This window comes from Lontra canadensis, unplaced genomic scaffold (genome assembly GCF_010015895.1).
Source record: "Lontra canadensis isolate GAN:19392208 unplaced genomic scaffold, GSC_riverotter_1.0 scaffold44, whole genome shotgun sequence".
NCBI lineage: Eukaryota > Metazoa > Chordata > Mammalia > Carnivora > Mustelidae > Lontra > Lontra canadensis.
In genome coordinates, this window is record NW_022631038.1 from 6,226,729 (window position 1) to 6,247,616 (window position 20,888).

A 20,888-nucleotide genomic window follows, 5' to 3' on the forward strand; every position below is an offset into this window, starting at 1 on the left:
TAGAAATTCTACCAAGACTTATCCTTGGAAATTACAGAAGCAAGAAAAAGCATGTGGAATGACATAGTAAGAGTAGAGGGGCATGGGAGTTGCTCAGTCAGTTGAGCATCCGGCTCGTGATCTCAGTTCACATCAGGATCTCATGGGTCATGAGACTGAGCCCTACGTCAGGCTGTGTGCTTAGCCTGGAGCCCAGTTGTGATTCTCTATCTCCCTTTCCATCTGACCATCCCCACTCATGTTCTGTATCCCTCTCTCTCTCTCTCTCCTAAATAAATGTATAAATCTTAAATAAATTTTTAAAAAAGAGTAATAAAAAATCTAGACTTGTATACCCTAAAAAACTATTCTTCAAAAGTGAAAAGCAAACAGAAACTAATAACTCTTGCAGACAAATGCAAAGGAGAGAATTAGTTATCCACAGAATTTCTCTGCAAAAATGTTCAAAAAAGTGTCTCAGGCCAAAGGAAAATGATATAGTTTATTACCTTGGCTCTACATAAAGAAATGAAAAACATCAAGAGGGAGTAAAATCTATCTTTCCTACTCTTAAATGATCTAAAAGATAATTGCCCCTTTCCAGCAACAGTGGTCCTAAGATATCAGGTGATTATATTGAACAAGTAGGTGAGATACTGACAGCAATGTCATAGGGACAAGAAGGAATAATTGGGATACTCTATTATGAGGGATCTGAGCTGCTAACAAAGTAGATTTCAATTGCTTAAAAATGTATATTGCAGTATCTAGGGCACTTGATCATTGTTTTTAAATAAAGCATAATTAAAACACTAGGAAAATAAAATGGGGTCATCTGTAATGCTCAAGTAACCCAGAGAGGAGAGAAAAGGAAACGGGAAAGAAGGAGAAAGAAAGTATGACAAACAGAAAAGGGTTGGAAATGTGATAGGTACCAATTTATATCTATAACCAGATTACAAGTAATATTTTACCATTTAGTAAATGTTTTATATTATTTAAGTATTAGCAATATACTTTATTAATCATTCGTTTATGCCCACTAAACATTTTATTTTTTTAATTTTTATTTATTTTTTTAAAATTTCTTTTCAGTGTTCCAGAATTCATTGTTTATGCATCACACCCAGTGCTCCATGCAATACATGCCCTCCACAGTCCCCACCACCAGGCTCACCTGACCTCCCAACCCCTCCCCTCCAAAACCCTCTGTTAGTTCCTCAGAGTCCACTAAATATTTTGGTCAGAAATGCCTTTCCTATGCCAAGGCTGTTAAAATGCTCTCTAGCTTTCTACTTGTTCCACAGTTTAATTTAATCCATTCTCATCATCTGAAATCTTATCACATATGATTCTAAATTGACTTTTTAATTTTTTTAAATGCCTCATTTGTCCACAAAAATATTTCTTTTAAAATTTGTGATGGTTCAGAAGGACTATATATACAAGAAAAGTTTGCCATTGTTCCTTATAATGAGATGAATTTTCCTATAGCAATACTTGTGTATGAGTTAATATTTAAAATATTCTGAAAAATTGTACTGATCAAGATTATTCATTTTCTTTTTTTCTAGAATTTTATTCAAGAAACACATGGACGTGAGTCATCTGGGTGGCTCAGTCAGCTGGGCTTCCTGAGCCTTCGATTCAGGTCATGATCCCAGGGATTGTGGGATTGAACCTCACATCAGGAGCCCTGCTTATTGTGGAGCCTGCTTCTCCCTCTCCTGCTCTCCCTGCTTGTGCATGCTCTTTCTCTGTCAAACAAATAAAATCTTTTTCTTTAATATTTTATTTATTTATTCGACACAGATATCACAAGTAGGCAGAGAGGCAGGCAGAGAGAGAAAGGGGGAAGCAGGCTCCCCGGTGAGCAGAGAGCCCGATGTGGGCCTCGATCCCAGGAACCTGGGATCATGACCTGAGCCGAAGGCAGAGGCTTAACCCACCGAGCCACCCAGGCACCCCTCAAACAAATAAAATCTTAAAAAAAAAAAGAAAGAAACATATAGATGCTATAAAATCAACATGGCAAAAACGGAAAGCAACATTGCAAGAGGAATGGTTAAAATAAAAAACTCCAATTTTGAGAAGTTCTGACAATGTTTTTTTCTAGTGGGAAGAAAAACAACTGAAATGGAGATCTGCCCAAGCCATAGTGACACAATTTGTTGTAGCGACAGCCATTATATATAGTAAGGAATCAAAACCAGGTAGTAGCTGTTGAGAGAGTGGTGTTGCCCATTGTGGTTGTTCCTCATTACACCAGCAGTAACATTACTATCATGGTCACTTTATAGCATTTAATATGTGCCAGACACTATTCTAAGCATTTTTTTTCCACTTACAATTAAGATGTTATATAATCTCTACTTGCAGAGAAGAAAACCTAGGTACAGAAGGGTGAAATAATTTGCCCCAAGTCATATAGCGGAGAAGTGGCAGAGCAAGAGCACATAGCCAGGTGTTCAGGATGTGGACCCACACCCAAACTGAGGTGGAAGAACCTTTTTTTAATTAAAAGGCCAGATAATAGGGCGCCTGGGTGGCTCAGTGAGTTAAAGCCTCTGCCTTCAGCTTGGTTCATGATCCAGGGTCCCAGGGTCCTGGGATCAAGCCCTGCATCGGGCTCTCTGCTTGGCAGGGAGCCTGCTTCCCCCTCCCTCTCTGCCTACTTGTTATCCCTGTCAGTCAAATAAATATATAAAATCATTTAATAAATAAATAAATAAATAACCAGATAATAAATTCTTCCTCTTTCTTTGTTTTGTTTCTAGAGACTTGAACACTTTTTGTATTCTTTTTGCTTCTTCTATTAAGGTTTTAAATGTATTTTGGGATGATTTTTAGTATTTTAATGATTTATAGTATATACACATACAGTATAAATATCAGTCTACAAATATTAATATTTGTATTAATATTAACATTTCAGGGGGAACTACCAGTTTTCAAACCTCCCCACCCCTTCCAGCTAATGTAGTTGCATGTAATTTGTCTCTAACTACAACATAAACCTACCAGTGGATGTTACAATTTTGGCCTTCAACCATTGAAAATAATTAAAAATCACAAAAGAAGAATTATATATAATTGAAATTTATTTCATCCTTGATATTCCAAGTTACCTTATGTTATAATTTCTTTATGTATAAAGAATTACTTTTACTGATTCTTTCGGAGCATGTCTGCTAGTGACGGAATTTCTTAGTTATCCTTCAACTAGAAATGTCTTTGTGGGATGCCCTTATTTTCATTGTATATGAAATCTGAGATTGATAGTAGCTTTCTCTACGTATTTTAAAAATGTTGTGCCACTTTGTTCTGGCTGCTAGAAGATGTTGTGTCACCTTCTTATATGAATATTGGAATCTTTGTTCTCCTGCTTGAATCACTGCTCCCCTGAAAGTGATACACGCTGCCTTAAAGATTTTTCTTTGAATTTACTTTTCAGAAGTCCAAATGTGTGATGTATCTGGATGTAGACTTTTTTAGGTTTATCACCTCTGAGAATCACTGAACTTCTTGAATCTCTACATTTATGTCTTTTGATAAATTTGGGATATGTGCAATCATTAATTTTTAAGTAATTTTTCAAATACACAGTATCTGTTTAGTCCTTCTGGGACTCTGATAAATATATATATTCCCATAGACTCCTGAAGATTTTTTTTTCTTAACTTCCTTCTCTGTCGTTCAGAATTGACAAAATCTATGGATCCATTCTAAATTCACTGCTTCTTTCCCATGTCTTCACTTGCTGTTAAGTTTGTTTTTGGGAGATCTGAAGTTGCCATGTGTTGTTTTTTCTTTTACGTTTTCTTGCATTGCAAAGATGATTCTTCTTCTTCTTCTTCTTCTTTTAATCTTTCACTTGTTTCAAGAGTGTTGATAATTGCTTATCATAGCATTTCTTTTATGACAACTGCTTTAAAGATCTTGTCAAATACTTATGACATATTTGTCTTCTTGGTGTTGATGTCTTTTGGTTGTCTTATCATTTGGACTTTCTGTTTCCCTAGTTCTTTTTATGCCAATATTTTTCAATTTGAATCCTAGACATTTTCAAAATTATGTTGTGAGACAATAGTTCTTATTTAAATTTTCTACTTTAGTAGGTAGTCAACCTATTTGCTATTTGAGTGTATACCACTTTGGACTGTGATTTGAATGATATACCTTTCCAAGTCTTTGCGGTGGTATCCTGGAGTAAATGTAGCTTCTAGGACACACAGAGGTCTATCTGAAGCCTTGATAGATTCCACAATATAATTCAAAGTTTTGGCTGTGTTGAATCCTGTTAGTTTCACCTATAGGCTAAATTGGAGTGAGCCCTGCACTTCAATTTTCCCAACTCCCTCCTCTCTGTGATCCTTCACCAACTCTCTAGCTGGGAGAGGGAGGGAGAAGTTCATTTTCTCTTAGTCTGGACTCATCAGAGCTCCACTTCACATTCTCAGCGACTGCAGGACTGACTGCGAGGTCAGAACTTCTACCCGCTATCATTTAACAGGTTGTGGGAAGCTCCATTGCTAGGAGGGTATCATTAAGAGGTGAAACAAAACAAAACAGTTCACCAGTCATTCATACATCAAATACTGAGGTTTTGGGCCAGTCTGTTTTTCTTTCCTCTTTTATCATTTGGGATATTCTGATAGTTGTTTCATGTGCTTTATCTTTATTTTTTAGGTGTAACTTAGAGAATAGAGTAAAATGGAGTGAGTTTGTCCTTTTTCCCATAATGGAAGTCATTTTTGACATGCTAAAAATTGTTACAACTTAGTATTTTTTGCTTTATTGACAATGCATGGACCTTAAGGAATGTGACCTCCATTTATCAACTTCCAAATTTCCCTTCTATTATTTCCATGTATTTTCATTTTGTTGATACATAAAATTTAACAATGCATCCTTATTATTATTTATTTTTATTTTGATTTCCTCACATTTTTATCCTCCTGATGTGCCTCTTTCCTTCATGCATTTCTTTAGTGCCATATAGATGATTTTCACTGTGTCTTAAGAATCCCCTTTTACACTCCTCTTACTATGGCTTTGCTGGAGAGAAATAACCTGTGTCTTATTTTTCAAAAATTAATTTATTATGCCTTCAGTTTTTACCTTTATTTTTGAAAGATAAGTCTGCCTCATTTTAAATGGCACTGATTTACTTTCAGCATGTTGAGAAGACATTCCATTGTTTTACACCTTCTATAGTTCCTTGGGGGATTTTAAGTTTTCCTTCTATTATCACACATTTGAAGACAATGCACTCCTTTTCCCCTACTTCTTTTCAGTGTCTGTATTGTTTGTTTGTTTGTTTGTTTTTCCTTGTCACTAGTTTTGAGATCATTTACCAGAAAGTGTCCACACGTAATTTTTCTTTACAGTAATCCTAATGTAGCTTATGATGCTTTTATCTGAAGATTAAAGTCTTTCATAAGTGTTCAGGAAATTTTAGCAACTAACTTTCCAAATGCTGCTTCTTCTTCCATTCTTGCTCTCTTTTCTTTCTAAGACTACAAGTTCATTTTTGTTACACCTTGATTCTTTTACCATTGTTTGAGTTTTTTCCTCTCCTTCTCTATTCTTCAAACTGATAATTTCTATGGATCTGCTTTTGAATTTGAGAATTTTCTCTTTAGCTAGATGTAACATTTTTTAACCCCATTCATTGAGTTTTTCACTTTTCACTTTACTTATTGGACTCCCTAGTTTGAATATATCCATTTGACTTTTGTTCCAAAATCTACCCGAAATGTTAGACTCTGTCCAACACCATAAAATAGAGACTTTCCCAAATATATTTAAATCAATTTATATAAAATCTATATCTAATAACTACTAGTTGGAATGTCTAATGACTCTATGATTTTTTAAAAAATCATCTTGATCAATCTCATTTTGTCATCTGATGCTGTGGGTAATTATTTTATTTGATTATGTGTTGGACTATGTATATGAAAGAATGTACACACAATTTAGGCTCTGGGAAAGGTTGTCTTCCTACAGAGCAGATTTTTTTTCTTCCTGTCGGCTTTAACTTAATCATAGGTTGAGCTGTTTTAAGGCTGGTTTGCAAACTTTGTGAAGCCTGGTCTATTTCTAATTTTCTATTTCAAAATCACTGCTTATATATAACTATGAGCGGTTTCTATTTTATAAAACCATACCTGTTCTCTTGGAAGAGCACTGTTTCATTTTATGCATAAAATTATATAGCATTCTGTGCAATATTTGAGAATTGGGTTTTAGGCTCCAGAGAATGCTACAGACAGTATTTTACTGATTTAAATTTTGATTGATATTCTTAAATTCATGTTTTATACAATTAAGATCAAATTAATGTACTAAATTTTAAACTGTCTGGCCAAATCTTGCAGACAACCTGAGGAAACAGAATAGGCTCCCGCTCAAAATTTGGTTAAGATGGTAAAAGTGATTAAGCCACACATTGATCAAGAGTACAAAAAGTTGTGTTACTCATATAATAAGGCTTCTGGGGAAAATAGGGCCGGTCTCCCAAGCTTGTCTGAAAAAGGCAGTAGAGAAGAAGAGCTGGTTTGGAAACTTTCTTGCAGTTATGAGATAGTTCCAGGGAATCAGAGTTCTCTCCAATGGAAGAGAATCTCCCAATGTTTGACTCTCCCAGTGAAGCCAAAGGAGAGAGCACTAGGGTTATGTCTTCTACTGCCTGGAAGTGAGCATAGAGGGCAAGGAGTGAGGTGAGGCTTAGAATCCTTCAGCAATCAGACATCCAACGATGAAATGAGACTTTTATTCCACTAAGATACAATCAAAAATTTACCCCCAGGAAAACTGTTAAGGAAGGAAGAGAGGGAGTTCCTATCTCATATAATCTGTTTCTTCCTCCTCTTTCTCCTTTTTCTCTTATACAGCTGTGATTTTAGCCATGGCTCTCCTCTCTCTTGAAAATAATAAAAAAAAAATGATGTTCTAAGCAATGAATCATCTTTTAGTTGCTTTGAGTTTCTTGCCAGCTTAGGGGAGATCTTCAGGTTTACTTAGTGCAGCTTTTCATTATAAGCCTTGAGGTGAGCGTGTGGAGATGTGGGTTGAGGAAAGAATCTCTGGGTGAGTGACAGTTACTGTCATTGGTGCACTAAAGCTCATAAGCTGGGAAGGCATTATTTGCCACCACCTGGCAAGAGACTCAAATTTGTTTTTTATTTTACTAAAGCTAGTGCCCTTTGGGTAATGTCTTAGTTGTATAAAAGGAAATGCTTTGAGCTATGCAACTGCAAAACAATTCATCAATCATTTTTTAATAGATCTCCTACGGTATTTTAAAATGCATGCATTTTGATAAATGCATTTGGAGGAAATGCAAAACATTTATAACAGAAGGAAACTACTTTCTTTTAACCTTTGCATGAAGGCATCTTGTTAGATTATATCAAAATGTTCACTTCTTGCTTGCTTATTGAGACTCAAGCTCTTTGAATGTTTGTGGGTATGTATGTGGGGGAGGGAGTAAAGGGAGACAAGATTTTAAGAATTATATACAGAAGGGAATATTTAAATGGACTCTTATGAACAGATCCCTATCCCAACGGGAAAGCTTAGAATGGATCGATCTATAGGGTTTATAGTGGTAATGCTTTCAAGGAGACTAATAGGCATATTATTTCCTTATCCATTCTTAGAGGGCAGAGGTGAGTGTTTTATTTATTTATTTTCTTGTGGTTATTTAGGAGATGGAAAGCAGAGGCATAATTGAATCGAATTTGCTTGGCTGTTCCTATTGCTTTGACCGCGAATCTCATTTCACCTGGTATTTCGGCATGGTGAAATACAGAAACACAGCATTTCTGTTAGTTGTGAGATGAGGAATTAATCGTTTTATATGCTGATCAGAAAGAAACTAATGGATTTGGAAGAAGTAGGACACATTGTATGCCTTTGGGACATTTTCATTTCTTGAGGAAGTTATTAAAATCATTTCTTATCCCTAGAGGAGTTTGTGAACTTTGAACCTCATTTTTTTTCCTAATTGTAACATAAGTGTTATAAATAACCTCAAATATTTTTCATTTCCATTGATGTATTTTGCAAAGTATACAAAATAAAAGGAAATGAGAAAAAATAAAGTTCTGCACGTAGACTCTTATAAAATGTATCCATTTCTGATGCTTTTTGTTACCTCTACCTCATGTAAACAAGTGTTGTGAACCCAAACACTTGTGAGAACATAGAAAATAAAAGCCCTTTGGTTTGAAACATTCCACTAAGCAACAGAAATGACAGACACCCCCATTCCATGTCTGGATCTCTTACTCTACTTGTGATGCAGCCATTATAAATCTAAAAGGGAAAATGGAGCAAAGAAATCTGACTTTCACTACCTTGTGTTCCCACCTTGGATATTAGCTGGTGTTCCTGGAAGTCATCACTTTAAAACAAACTCAATTAACTAGAGTCTTATGTCAAAGAGCTTGGCACATTGGATCTCAGAAAATGGCTGGACAGAATTTATTTTAAAAAGACAAACTTATTGAGTTTGGAATTTCTTTTGGAACACAGTATTTCCTTTTTAGATAGACACTGCATGTATACTATTAAATCCAAAATAGAAAGTAATTTAATCCCTCATATCTGAGATAGATACTTCTTTTTAACATTTATAAAGATAAGATAGGTTTTAGAGTTGTGTACATTAAATGTATTCACATTTTTGAAGGTCAAAAAAAGCTATTATAATTCAGTATTAAAAATACAAAAATAATTTGTGGTGATACTTTGAATGAGGGTTTTTTCTTGCCTCCTATATATTCTGTCTTGTTATTGCCAGTGCTTTTATTATAGATTTTTGTTTGGTGATTTTATATAGATCATTTTAGACATTTGATGATTATTTTACTTTAAGCTCACAAGGAATTCTGAAGAAAGGAAAATAAAAACATACAATTTACTCTTCTTATCTTATTGAATTTCTAAAAATATAGACTAATAGAGGTGTAAGATAACATTTTTTATTGCTGCCCAAAGCCCAATAGAAAATGAATATTTCTTTTAAACTTGGAAAAAAAGGACAGAATTCTACTGCTTAATCCAATTAAAATATCTTCCTTAAGTTTTTGCATGCTTTCTAGTTCTTTCATGATTTTTTATTGTGGCTTCAAGGACAAATGCATGATTTAGTCTCTCAGCCTTCACTCGAGCTAGAGGACCGTTCACATAAGCCCTTAAATTCTAACTTCTATATGTAGTGTGTGTGTGAGAGTGTGTGTGTGTGAAAGAGTGTGTGTGTGTGTGCACGCACATGCATGCTTGCATGTCTGCATGTCCATGTTTTGTGAACAAGCCAAAGGAACTTAAAGGGACTTATGAAATAAGATGACATTTTTCCAAATTATAGAAGAAAAATACTCAAAACGTTCTTTATTTATTAAATAATTTATTAAACTATCAAAAATATAGAATGCAGATGTATATATAGTAGTTTTTAATAGATAGAAAGTCATCAAGCCAAAATTTCCGTGTGGACTTCCTGCAACAACCCACCTGCAAAAACAAGTTACAAAATGAGAAGCATTTATTTATATGTGTTTAGTCAAAGTTACACTGAAATAAAAAAACCTGGATCCAAAAACTAAAACAATAAACTCAAAGATAACTTGTCTTTTATCGTTAACAGAACAAATTAATGGTCAGAAGTGAACTAAGAGGTTAAAACTCAAGGGGATTGAAGGGATGAGTTTGAAGAAAGAAGACTGGGTGACCAAAATTGACGGGCACTTGAAAAAGCTTTTAAAAATAACAAAATAACAGGAGCTCAAATGCTTACGAAATGCTGAATTTATTGGATATCATTCTCATTGTGGGTACCATAATGAGAATCACTACCAGTCTTACAAAATACAGGGCTATTTCCATTTTTTTTTTGTCACATTCTCTGGAAATTTCAATGTTTATCACATTTTCTCTGATTTAGCTTCCCTTTTAAAATTGTCTTCATTGAGGACATTGAAATATAAGCCCTATTAAAAGTATATCTAAGTAGCATCTTCTTTCCATTCAATGTAAGGGTGTTCTAACAGTTTACGGCAAAAACTTGTGCATTTTTGCATTTATTCTCTTACTTAATTTGATATTTGTTTTACTGATTATTTTAAGCTTACACCTCATATTATGAACACAATATTTTCATATAAAGGAATAAGGATTGGACTCAAAGAAAATACCCTTTCTTTGATTAGAACACACTACCTTGTGTAAAAGAAAATGTGTATATTCATATTTATGCTAGTTTTGAGCTATTAATATAAACATCATTTCATGAGTTACAAAATGGTATTCATAAACCATTGAATAAACAATTATCATTCCCTAAGAAAAAAGTAGAAACTCATTACATTATATTTCATTTTCTTTGCTAATAATTTGACAAATATGATTAAAAGGAACAGCTTGTGTTATTTTCCAAATATCTGCTGAGTAAAATAAGCTTAAATGAAAATTTAAAGATATTTGATAGAAATATTTCCTAAAGAGACAAATCTTTGCATTTCACATGACAACTCTGATCTTTCTAGAATCCATTTTGCTCTCATGTACATTTGATATTGGCTTTTTTAACATCAAAATGCTTGCACCGTGTTCTCAATACATTTGTAGCGCACACACCAACCTTTTATAAATTTGGCACATTCGTATAAAATACATAATATTACAATACAACCATTCTACGGTTTTTTCTTTGACTATTACCAATCTTATTTAAAGCTTAAATAGATGTGGGATTATGCTTATTTATTAAAATAGAACAGCAATTGAATATTTTAGAAATGGATTAACATAGAGCTAATGGTCTCATCAATCTCACTGAACAGAGAGACTCAGACTTCCAATCAACCTGTAAACTTCCTTCACTTTATTGTGTTTCTTATTCAGCTGTCTATGAAATACTGGATTTAAACATATACGATGCACATAAGATAGATCATTTCCCTGTTATTAACATTAGTTTTTAAAAAATGTTTAGAAACCTAATTCATCATCTCCTTAACACATGGAGTTAAACATTTGATCTGTGAGGGATAAGGAAAGGGAGAGGCATATCACACCACATATAATTTCAAAGACTTTGAAGGAAGCTTTCTAGCTTCTTCAAACATTTAAAATGCTTCAAGAGCAAATCCTGTCTCTTCAATTCTTTCTTATCATTCCCTTATTCAACCAGGGCTGTTTAAGAACCCACTGTGGTCAAAGTGCTCTGTTAAGGACAGGGAATAAAATGATGAAAAATTCAGAGGCGTCCTCCTAGAGATAGCAATCTAAGCAAGATGATAGAAAAGTGTACAAAGCAACTGTAAGATAGATGTGACATGTGAAACAGGAGAGGGAGAAGTGATAAGAGAATTTAGAGACATGAAACATCTCTAGCCCGTGCATCTTCGGAGGAAGCTGGGTTAGAGCCGATGTTCAAATTCACCTGTAGTATTGATCAGCTGTTGGGCGCAGGCTCAAGCCTCAGATGGGCGGGGGTGGGAGCAGAGCCAGAAAGGTGGTGATTCACTTCCATGCTTGGACTTCTTCTTCTGTGCCAGCGCTGGTGTGCCTGTAACTCCACCGTCTCTTCGAATACTCACTTGGTTTGTTTTTTCTCATTTATTTGCACAACTTATACTAATAATGTATTTTATTGGGCATGTAACAGAGAGTTTCTTAATGAGGTGATTTTGCTACTGTTGATAACAAAGCTGCCTAAGTGCCAATCTAAAAAATACATTTTGCCAACTATCTATGTCTAATTTAAACTACTAACTTCAAAGGAAACTGAGCTGTGAGTTGGATGTTCAATCACTCCAGGGTAGCTTACTTTAAGGTAAAGCTGGCCCCAAGAATATACATTCAGAACTTTGTGTCTCTGCATGTGTAAGGTTTTAGTATTAATATTTCTATACTATGCCTTGGAAAATATAAATAACATTTTCATAAAAACTAGAAGTGTCAAATCATCGATAATGCCCCTCTGGTTTGATTTTCTCTAGGAAACATTCTCTGTTTAGGTATTCCACACTATCACAAAGCGGTCACACTAAGACACACCATCCTTAACCCTTAACCACAGATTTCACGGGACAGCCACTTTTTCCACATGCTGGAGGAATAAGAGAGGGAAGCAAGGGAAAACTGTGTTGTCTGGCCTCTTAACATAGTAATGTACAAAACTGTATGAAATAGCAAATTAAAAATAATATATAATCAATGGCTTTTTATTAACTAATCAGCTCATCAACTATCCTAAAATGTTGTCAATATAAATATATTTTGTAACCATATGAATAAGAATGAAAATTACCGTGGACTTATTTGAAGGTATTTTAATGGCCTTATATCAACAATTTAAATGTCTTGTTTTTTTCCTCAGTCTAATTCCTCAGAATTTATTCTTAAAAAAATGTGTACGTATGGACATAAAATACATATGTAGCTAGAAGTAGGGACCATGCAAAAAGAGAGTCCTACCCCAAAATATTAGATATTTCAAAGGTAACTCTAACCATAAAATTCACCATGGCTTAGCATTTTTTTTTAACATTTCATTGTATCTTGTTATGTAATCAAAATTCCAGCCACATATATGTAATAAAGACCTCGTCTGCATCATGTGTCTACTGAGTTGCTATTTTAATCTTTATTTAAAATAAAATGTTATATGAAACTAATGAATCATTGAACACTACATCAAAAACTAATGATGGCTAATTGAACATAATAAAAAATGAATAAAATAGAATGTTATTTGACTTTGCTGTATTAGAAATACTGTTTGTCTAAATTTTTTTAGATCTCTTCTACTCTCTACCTCCATAAATAATAAAATATATACAAATCTAGCATACGCAGTGTTCTATGTTTGGTCACATTCTCTCTTTCTCTCTCTCTCACACACACACACATGCACATGCACAGAAATTATTCTCTATCCATACTAGTGTAAAGAAATAAAAATAATAACAATAAAAAAATTTGAAGATGGCATTATAATTAGTGCCTTTGCAATGACTTGGAGGTTAACATACATAAGATACTTTCTGTTGTCCACATAGCACAATTCTCATCACCAAATCAGCGTTGCTATAATAAAACTCTTCATTCGCTCCCAATAACCACCCATTTTTTACTTATCTGATTCCATTGTGCTGCTCAGCAATACCAATTTGCTGGACTTACCCTGACTGAGACCATCCACTTTAATGCATCCCTGTTCCACCTACCTGTTGTATATCCATGGTCAGAGGCTACAGTTTTATTCCATTAATGGGAGCAGAGGGTTGAGATACACAGGTTAGAGCACAGCTAGACAGACAATGTATATCTATCTTGTTGAGGTATTTTATTGTAACAGGATAAGGAACCGACACACAGGGAGTCCCACTATATATACTTGCTCCCTTCAAGAACCTAGAGCAAGTTTTCTCCTCCACCCCAACACACTGGATGTGTTGAGCCTGAAAATTCTTTGTTGCGGGGGAATGTCCTCTGCATTGTAATATGTTTGGTACCATACCTGGCCACCACCCACTAAATGTCAGCAGTAATGACCCAGTTGTGACAATCAAATATGTCTCCAAATGTTTCTAAATGTTCTCTGGGGGTAAGACCCTGCCAAATGGAGAAGCACTGGTCTAGAGCGATTACTTAATTATGTATCAGATTGTTGCCATTTGATACAGAGGGTTGAAAATAAACTTACTGGATTTGCTTAAACTATTAAAAATCTCAACACCAGATTTGCTAGCATCTGTAGGCATGTGGTTAATATTAATGCCATTTTAATCAAGTTTGCCCTATTGAATTTTCAAAAAACAGTGGAAATGATATAAAACAGAAACAATAGCTTTGCTTTTTTATTGTTTTTATTTATTCTTACCTTTCTTCTTTCACTATTATTTTAAAACTACACAATGAAATAACTCCAGTTAATAGAAAATAATAAATTTTTGTAAATTTTTAAAAAGTATGGTGTTAAATTCTTGTAATTCATTTATTAATAACTCATATATCCTGAGTTTGAATGCTTTCCCAAATTCCCTTCAAAACTGTAAATTTAAAAACTACAACCCCTTGTTTTTTCAAGAGTCTTTTTTTTAATTTGCCTAGACAATTTAATTGGAAATAGAGACATTAAAACATAAATTATGAAAATTGTATTAAAGGGAAAACCAGTTAGTTATTTAAATGAATAAATATAGCTCATTTGGTATCAGTTATGCTGCTTTATTTGTGACAACAGACAAGCCCATTTAGAATTTCATATTCCTAAACAGAGAAGAATACAAGAGTTCTAATTCAAGACATCAATCACTGAAAATGAACATAACCTAATGTCAGTACTGAATCAGGCCATCAATTTATTGCTTTGTAGAAGCAATCAGCAAGCTATCAAGCAATAAAGTGTATGAGATAAGTGCCCCTTCTGAGACAGCGCTACCGTTGACAATGATATACTGATGGGGAATAGCAACCACTTTCCAGCATGTTATGCCTATTACTTGTTAAAAGCCCTGTACCAGTGCAACAGATGTGAAATATGTTTCTTATTATTATGGACCAATCGAGTTTGTTTAATAGCTTTGGATGCCACTTAGACTTGCTGTCTTTTTTAATGAGGTTATATGTGAACCCTTTTGCTTTCTCGGAGTCTTTATGCAGAGAAGAACAGCTGTGAACTGCTTTACACTCGATTTCCCAAAGACAGAGAGTTAACTCACTACCGTCTTCTACAATGTCTTATTACAGAAAGACCAAAGTGTCTGGAGCAAATCGTGATGCTATTAAAATAGTGTCACTTCTGACTAAAAGACCAAATATTTTACATTATGTTAACAAGATGTGATTGGTTGTTCATAGATATCTAATAGGTGGTGGGTGCTTTCCTCCAGGTCTGTTTGCTTCTGATAAAAGGGGAGCAGTGGGTGGGGGAGCCCTGTCGACTCACCCTACCTGCACATACATGAGACGGGTCTGATCGGACAGTACAATGCACTCTCCGACCCTTATCTGCAGTTTTCAGAAGGCCCTGAGCTAACATTTTTTTAAATATCATTTTCTTTTCCTAGAGAAGCAGAAGCCTTAGGGAATGATAAGTTGGTACCAACACAATGTCACACAAAAAGCTGCGGTTTCTTCTCGATAGGACCAAGAGTTTCCTTCATAAACTCAGTTTTTTCTTTTTCCTAAGGGCACATAATCCATAACCCTGAGAACAGATAGTGTCAATACAATTCATTTTCACTACTTTACATCATCAATAGATTTGGTGACTTTTGTGCATTTAAATTTAAGTTTTATAGTTTTATTTAAAGTCTATAGAATAATATTTTACTGAATTATCCTTGCTTGCAAGGAAAAACTTAACTATATGCTTATGAATGCCCTATAGGAATTATTTATTAGCAGATTCAGCCAAAGTAGACACATCATACATTTTGAGTTAGTATCCTTCAGATTTCTTATAATTGTTATTATTAGAAGTATTACTAACATTATTATTTTGATATTTTCCTCAGCTACTTCAAACCTGAAAATTTTAAGTTCAAGAAAATCAAGGAAAAAAAAAAGAAAATCAAGGAAAACAAATAGCATCTATTACAACATGAATTAAGAGGCACAGTAGAAGAACCATACTTTAAAAAACAATTTGATTTAAGAGAGAAAACACTCTAAATTAATGGTATAGACAGACCAGTAATAATTGAATTTTAGTGCACAGGGCAAGAAATGGGATATATACCAAATCTGTTATGGCAAAATATTTATGAGCAATATTTTAACACAATAAACACATAAAACATCTGATACCTTCATCAAAATAGGCTGGATTATTCTGATATAATAGACAATTCCAAACTCTCAATGCCTTACATGCATACCATTCTAATGTCAACATAGATAAAAGAAATTGAATAGATCTAATAATAATTCTTACTAAAATTTTTAAGAAAATTAGGTATAGCAGAACTCTTCCTCAAACTGACAGAGTATCGGTAAAACCCTACAGGTAGGTCACACCTGATGATTAATGACAGAGGGTTATGCACTTGAAGCCAGGAACACAATACAGACATCCACAGTCATCACTGTCACTCAACATTGTGTTGCCAAACAATAAGGGAGGAAGTAGGAACAAAAGAAGACATCCTTCTAGATCAAGAGGAAGAGAGTTTTCGTTCACTGACAACTTGTTCATATATATCAAAAAAAGATGGCATTTGTAATAAAAGTACTGTAAATAATAAATAAATTTGACAAAATTACTATGAATACAGGAGAGCAATTATATTTCTGTATATCAACAACATTCATCCAAAAATTAAAATAAAAACATTCAACATGGCATCAAAAATATGAAAGTAGAGGTAAATCTCCCCCTCCCCCAAACTCTGGAGATTTGTGTGATTGAGGAGAGATACTAAAGAAAATGAATATGGTTTATAAGATTCACTGGAATAAAGATGTCGATCCTTTCCACATTAATCTACACTTCGGTGCAATGAAAATCAACAGGGTGCTTTTTTTTCGTTTTTTTTTTTTTTTTTGTCTTTGTAGATACTAGCTGATTCTAAAGATCCTTATGAAAATGCAAAGGACCAAATTAGCCAAATGAGGTTTTTGTAAGGAGTTAAAAAATTAAAAAAAAAAAAATTGAAGAATGACACTACCTGATTTTAAGACTTATAATTCTATAGTAATTAAGACAGTAAGAAACTGGTATCAATATACACGTTCAGTTCAATGGAATAGAACAAAAAATTCGGAAAAAGGCCCACACTTACATGAGTAGCTGATTTTGACAAGAGTGCGGCGGAGAAGGGTGTCTTTTCAATGATGCTGCCCAGACTATTAAACAGAATCTTCATTTGATTCCTTGGCCCATGTCTTAGTACAACTGGGCTGCTTATGGCAAAATACCACAGACTACGTGCTTAAAAAGAACAGAACTTTATTTCTCACACTTCTGTTCTGAGAGCTCTCTTCCGGGTTGCAGACTCTGCCATCTTCAACATGGATCCTGAAATGGCAAGGGGGACAGGGAATTCTGTGACATCTCTTTCCTCACAGCACAAACCCCATTCCTGAGGAGTCCACTCTTCTGACCTAATCGCTTCCCAAGACCTCAGCGCTTAACGCTATCACTTTAGACATTAGGATTTCAACATATGAATGGGGGGGCACAAACACTCAAACCATAAACAAAAATTAACTTTTAGTGGATCAAAAACCTAACTGAAACACAACTACAGAACTTCTAGTAGAAAAACATAGGGAAAGTTCTTTGAAATTTGGATTTGCCAAATATTTATTTGATACGGCAATCATTAACACACTAGTATACTGGATTCTGCCAGAATTGGAAACCTCTGCATGGTGAAAGGCACAATGTGTATAAAAAAGACATAAAGACTTTGCACCTTGAAAAAAATAGATATGTACACCACTCAAAATTCACTAAGATAACAAAATCCAATTAAATATAGACAAACTATTTAGACAGATGCTTTATGCACATGATTTACTGCATAACATTATTCAGCATAAGAGAAAGGCACATTGGTACGATATAATGCAAATACAAACTTACTCTGAATGCCTAAAAGTAAAAATATTGATCATAGGAAGTGTTGGTGAAGAAGCAGAAGTACCAAAACTCATGGAATTTAAAATTGTACATCTGTGTACATGTAAATGTTTGTTGCACATTTAGAGGCACCTGGGTGGCTCAGTCAGTCAAGCATCCGACTACTGGTCTCAGCTCAGGTCCTGACCTCATGAGCCTTGGGCTCTGCGCTCAGCCAGAGTCTGCTTGAAGATTCTCCTCCTCTGCCCCTCTCCCTACTCATGCTCACATGCTCTTTCTCACTCTCTCTCTGAAATAAATAAATAAATCTTAAAAAAAAAAAAATGCTTATTGCAGATTTATTTGTAACAGCCAAAAACCTTAAAAAAACTGGTGTCGGGCACCTGGGTGGCTCAGTGGGTTAAGCCTCTGCATTCAGCTCAGGTCATGATCCCAGGGTCCTGGGATCGAGCCCCGCATCAGGCTCTCTGCTCGGCAGGGAGCCTGTTTCCTCCTCCTCTCTCTCTTTCTCTCTCTCTCTGCCTGCCTCTCTGCCTACTTGTGATCTGTCAAATAAATAAATAAAATCTTAAAAAAAAAAAAAAACTGGTGTCTGTCCAGATGCATGGCTAAATCAGTCTGTCCTATACTCTACACAAAGGAATACTACTCAGTCATCAGAATAAATCATTGGTAAAAGTAACATATGAATAAACTCCAAAATAATTATGCTATGAAATGAAGAGGCCAGACCCCCTCCCCCAAAGAAAGAATGTATTCGGTAGGATTCTATTGATAGACAATCCTGGGAAATACAATAAATAAATAAATAACATAAACACGGAGCAGTGGTTCCTGGGATGGAGTGGAAGAGGTGGTGGGTGGACCCGTGGATTATTTTATAAAAGGACCAAGGAAAATTCATGGGGATGATGGATGTGTTCACCCTTGGTGTGGTGATAGCACAATTAATTTATACATGTTTTAAAACTTATCAAACTCTACACTTTACATATGTACAGTTTATTGTATGAAAATTGCATCTCAATAAAGATGTTAGAAGACCATATTAAGTTTGTAAAGTCTATTAGACAGTGTAACCTTTCACTTTTTTTATAATGTGTTTTTAATGATTTATACCTCTTTGATCAGGGCAATTATATTCCTTCGCTCCCCAGTGTAAGCTAAGGTCATACAATTTGCATAGACCCCAGACCTTTGAAGAAAAATGCATGTCAGTTCTAGCAGGAAGCTTAATCAGCGTTTGCTTTTCTCCTCCTCTCCAGTTGAGGAAAAATGTTTTGACTGCACCTGACACATCTTACAATCTGGAATTTTCCACACGTTCCGTTTGCCTGGAAAGTACCTCTGCGGCTCTCTGGCTGCTGGTTTCCATACTGCTTTGGCCGAGGGTTTTGTTTTCACTGTCTCTTTTTGGTGAGGCCATTCCTGACTGTTTTTTAAAAAATGTGGACTGCCTCATCCTATATGTGTCCCCTCAATAAAACATCTTATTTCCATTCATTGTTTTGTCTTCCTCCAGAGCACTTAGAATACAGTGACATGCTCTTTGTTTTAACAATTTGCTTAATTTCTGCTTCTCCTATTTGTACACAGGGGTTGTTTGTGGGTTTTGCTTATTCACCCCTATATATCTCTTCTCAGGTTCCAAACACCATCTAGCTCCAGATCCTCAGTAAACCTCTCCAGCCTGGACCCCGAGAGACACCGCTTGCTTGTGAAAATGGGGTCCACCACGGGCTCTGCCTCAATGGGAAAGCTCACATCTCTGGCCTTAATTCCTTCAAAGATGGAAGTTTTTAAACCACTCCCATACCCCCTCAATGTGGCTTCATTTTTCCTGTTGTCATAATTCCTTTTCGCTTATAAATAGCCTATCTGCTGAGTAATATTTCCGGACGCTTTTCCTTTGAAATTTATGCACATCCTGAAACTTTTAAACGGAAAGTATGAAATCGGTTATTTCCATTCGGTGTATGTGAAAGGTCCTGAACCGCATGGAGCTGAAGTGGACGTCCTCTGGAAAACGTGTCCCGCACTACAGAGGGCGATACGGTAATACGTCAGGGCAGTGCCCTTAATTTCTTCATCGTTTATTGCAAGCAGCCCAATTCCCTTCCACCACCAACACCTCTCAGGATCAATTGTGTTTCCAATTTTGGCCTGTATGTCTGTGATGAGCAACTACCAGGAGCAGATGCTGTCAATCCAGCTTCTATAGATATAAATGTCTTCAGGTTTCTTTCCTTTCTCTCTCTCTCTCTCTCTTATATTTTTTTTTTTTTTTGATATCTGAGTACCCCACCAGTAAATTTCCTGCTATCATTTCTTTTCTTTCTTTTCTTTTTTCTTTTTTCTTTTTTGAACTAAATCTCAATTGCAATTGAAGCTATATATTGAAGATGGTGTTGAAGAACTTCCAGAGACGACCGTGTTCATTACTTGTCTCCAATCTTCCTCTCAGGTCATAATATCAGTGAAATTAACTCCAGGCTCCTTTTAAGAGTATGAATTTAGAACTGGGCGATACTGTCTGAGCTGTAAAATTATCTGAGAGAAAGGCTTCTGAATGAGGACAAAGTTTAACCCCCAAATAGTCCATGCATATGTATGACACCTAGATTATTAAATCTCTGCATTTCCTGCCTCAGCTGATAACCCTGGTGGATTTGGATGGCTCAAAATGGTCTTTTGCATTAATTCAGATAAACACACACACACAGACACACACACACAGACACACACACACCCCTCTATCTCTGAATACATATAACTAGCCCTTTAAATAAATCATCCATTTTTATCCTTATACTCTTAAGACTGAATTCTGAATATAATGTCTTCCATACTGTTCAAGGATTCTAGAGCTGACAAGTGGGATGATCATACTTACTACGTTTGCCAGAACCACTGTGTTAGCCCATCAGAGTCCTAATTGTATGTTTGTTTACATGGTGACATTATTAAATATTGCCTCCATTTCAACTCCTGTAGTGTCTTGGTTTGGGAGGTTGAATTATAAGGTCACCAAGGCTAACATTTATTTATTTATCCAGACTCATATCCTTTCGTTTCTCCACTCTCTATTCCTGCTGCATCCAGATGAAAGCCCGGGCTCTCTGTTCTTGGGTCACTAGATGTAGTTCTGGAAGAAGCAGACATGCCTCTTCCCTCTCTCAAGGAGCCTGCTTTTAGGTGCAGAGTCACAGACATCAAATGCATGAGTACAAAGTAACAGTGAGATGATGTGCAGAATGTTAGAATGGAAGGATGTGTTGGAGAGAGCGCTGTAAGTATGGAA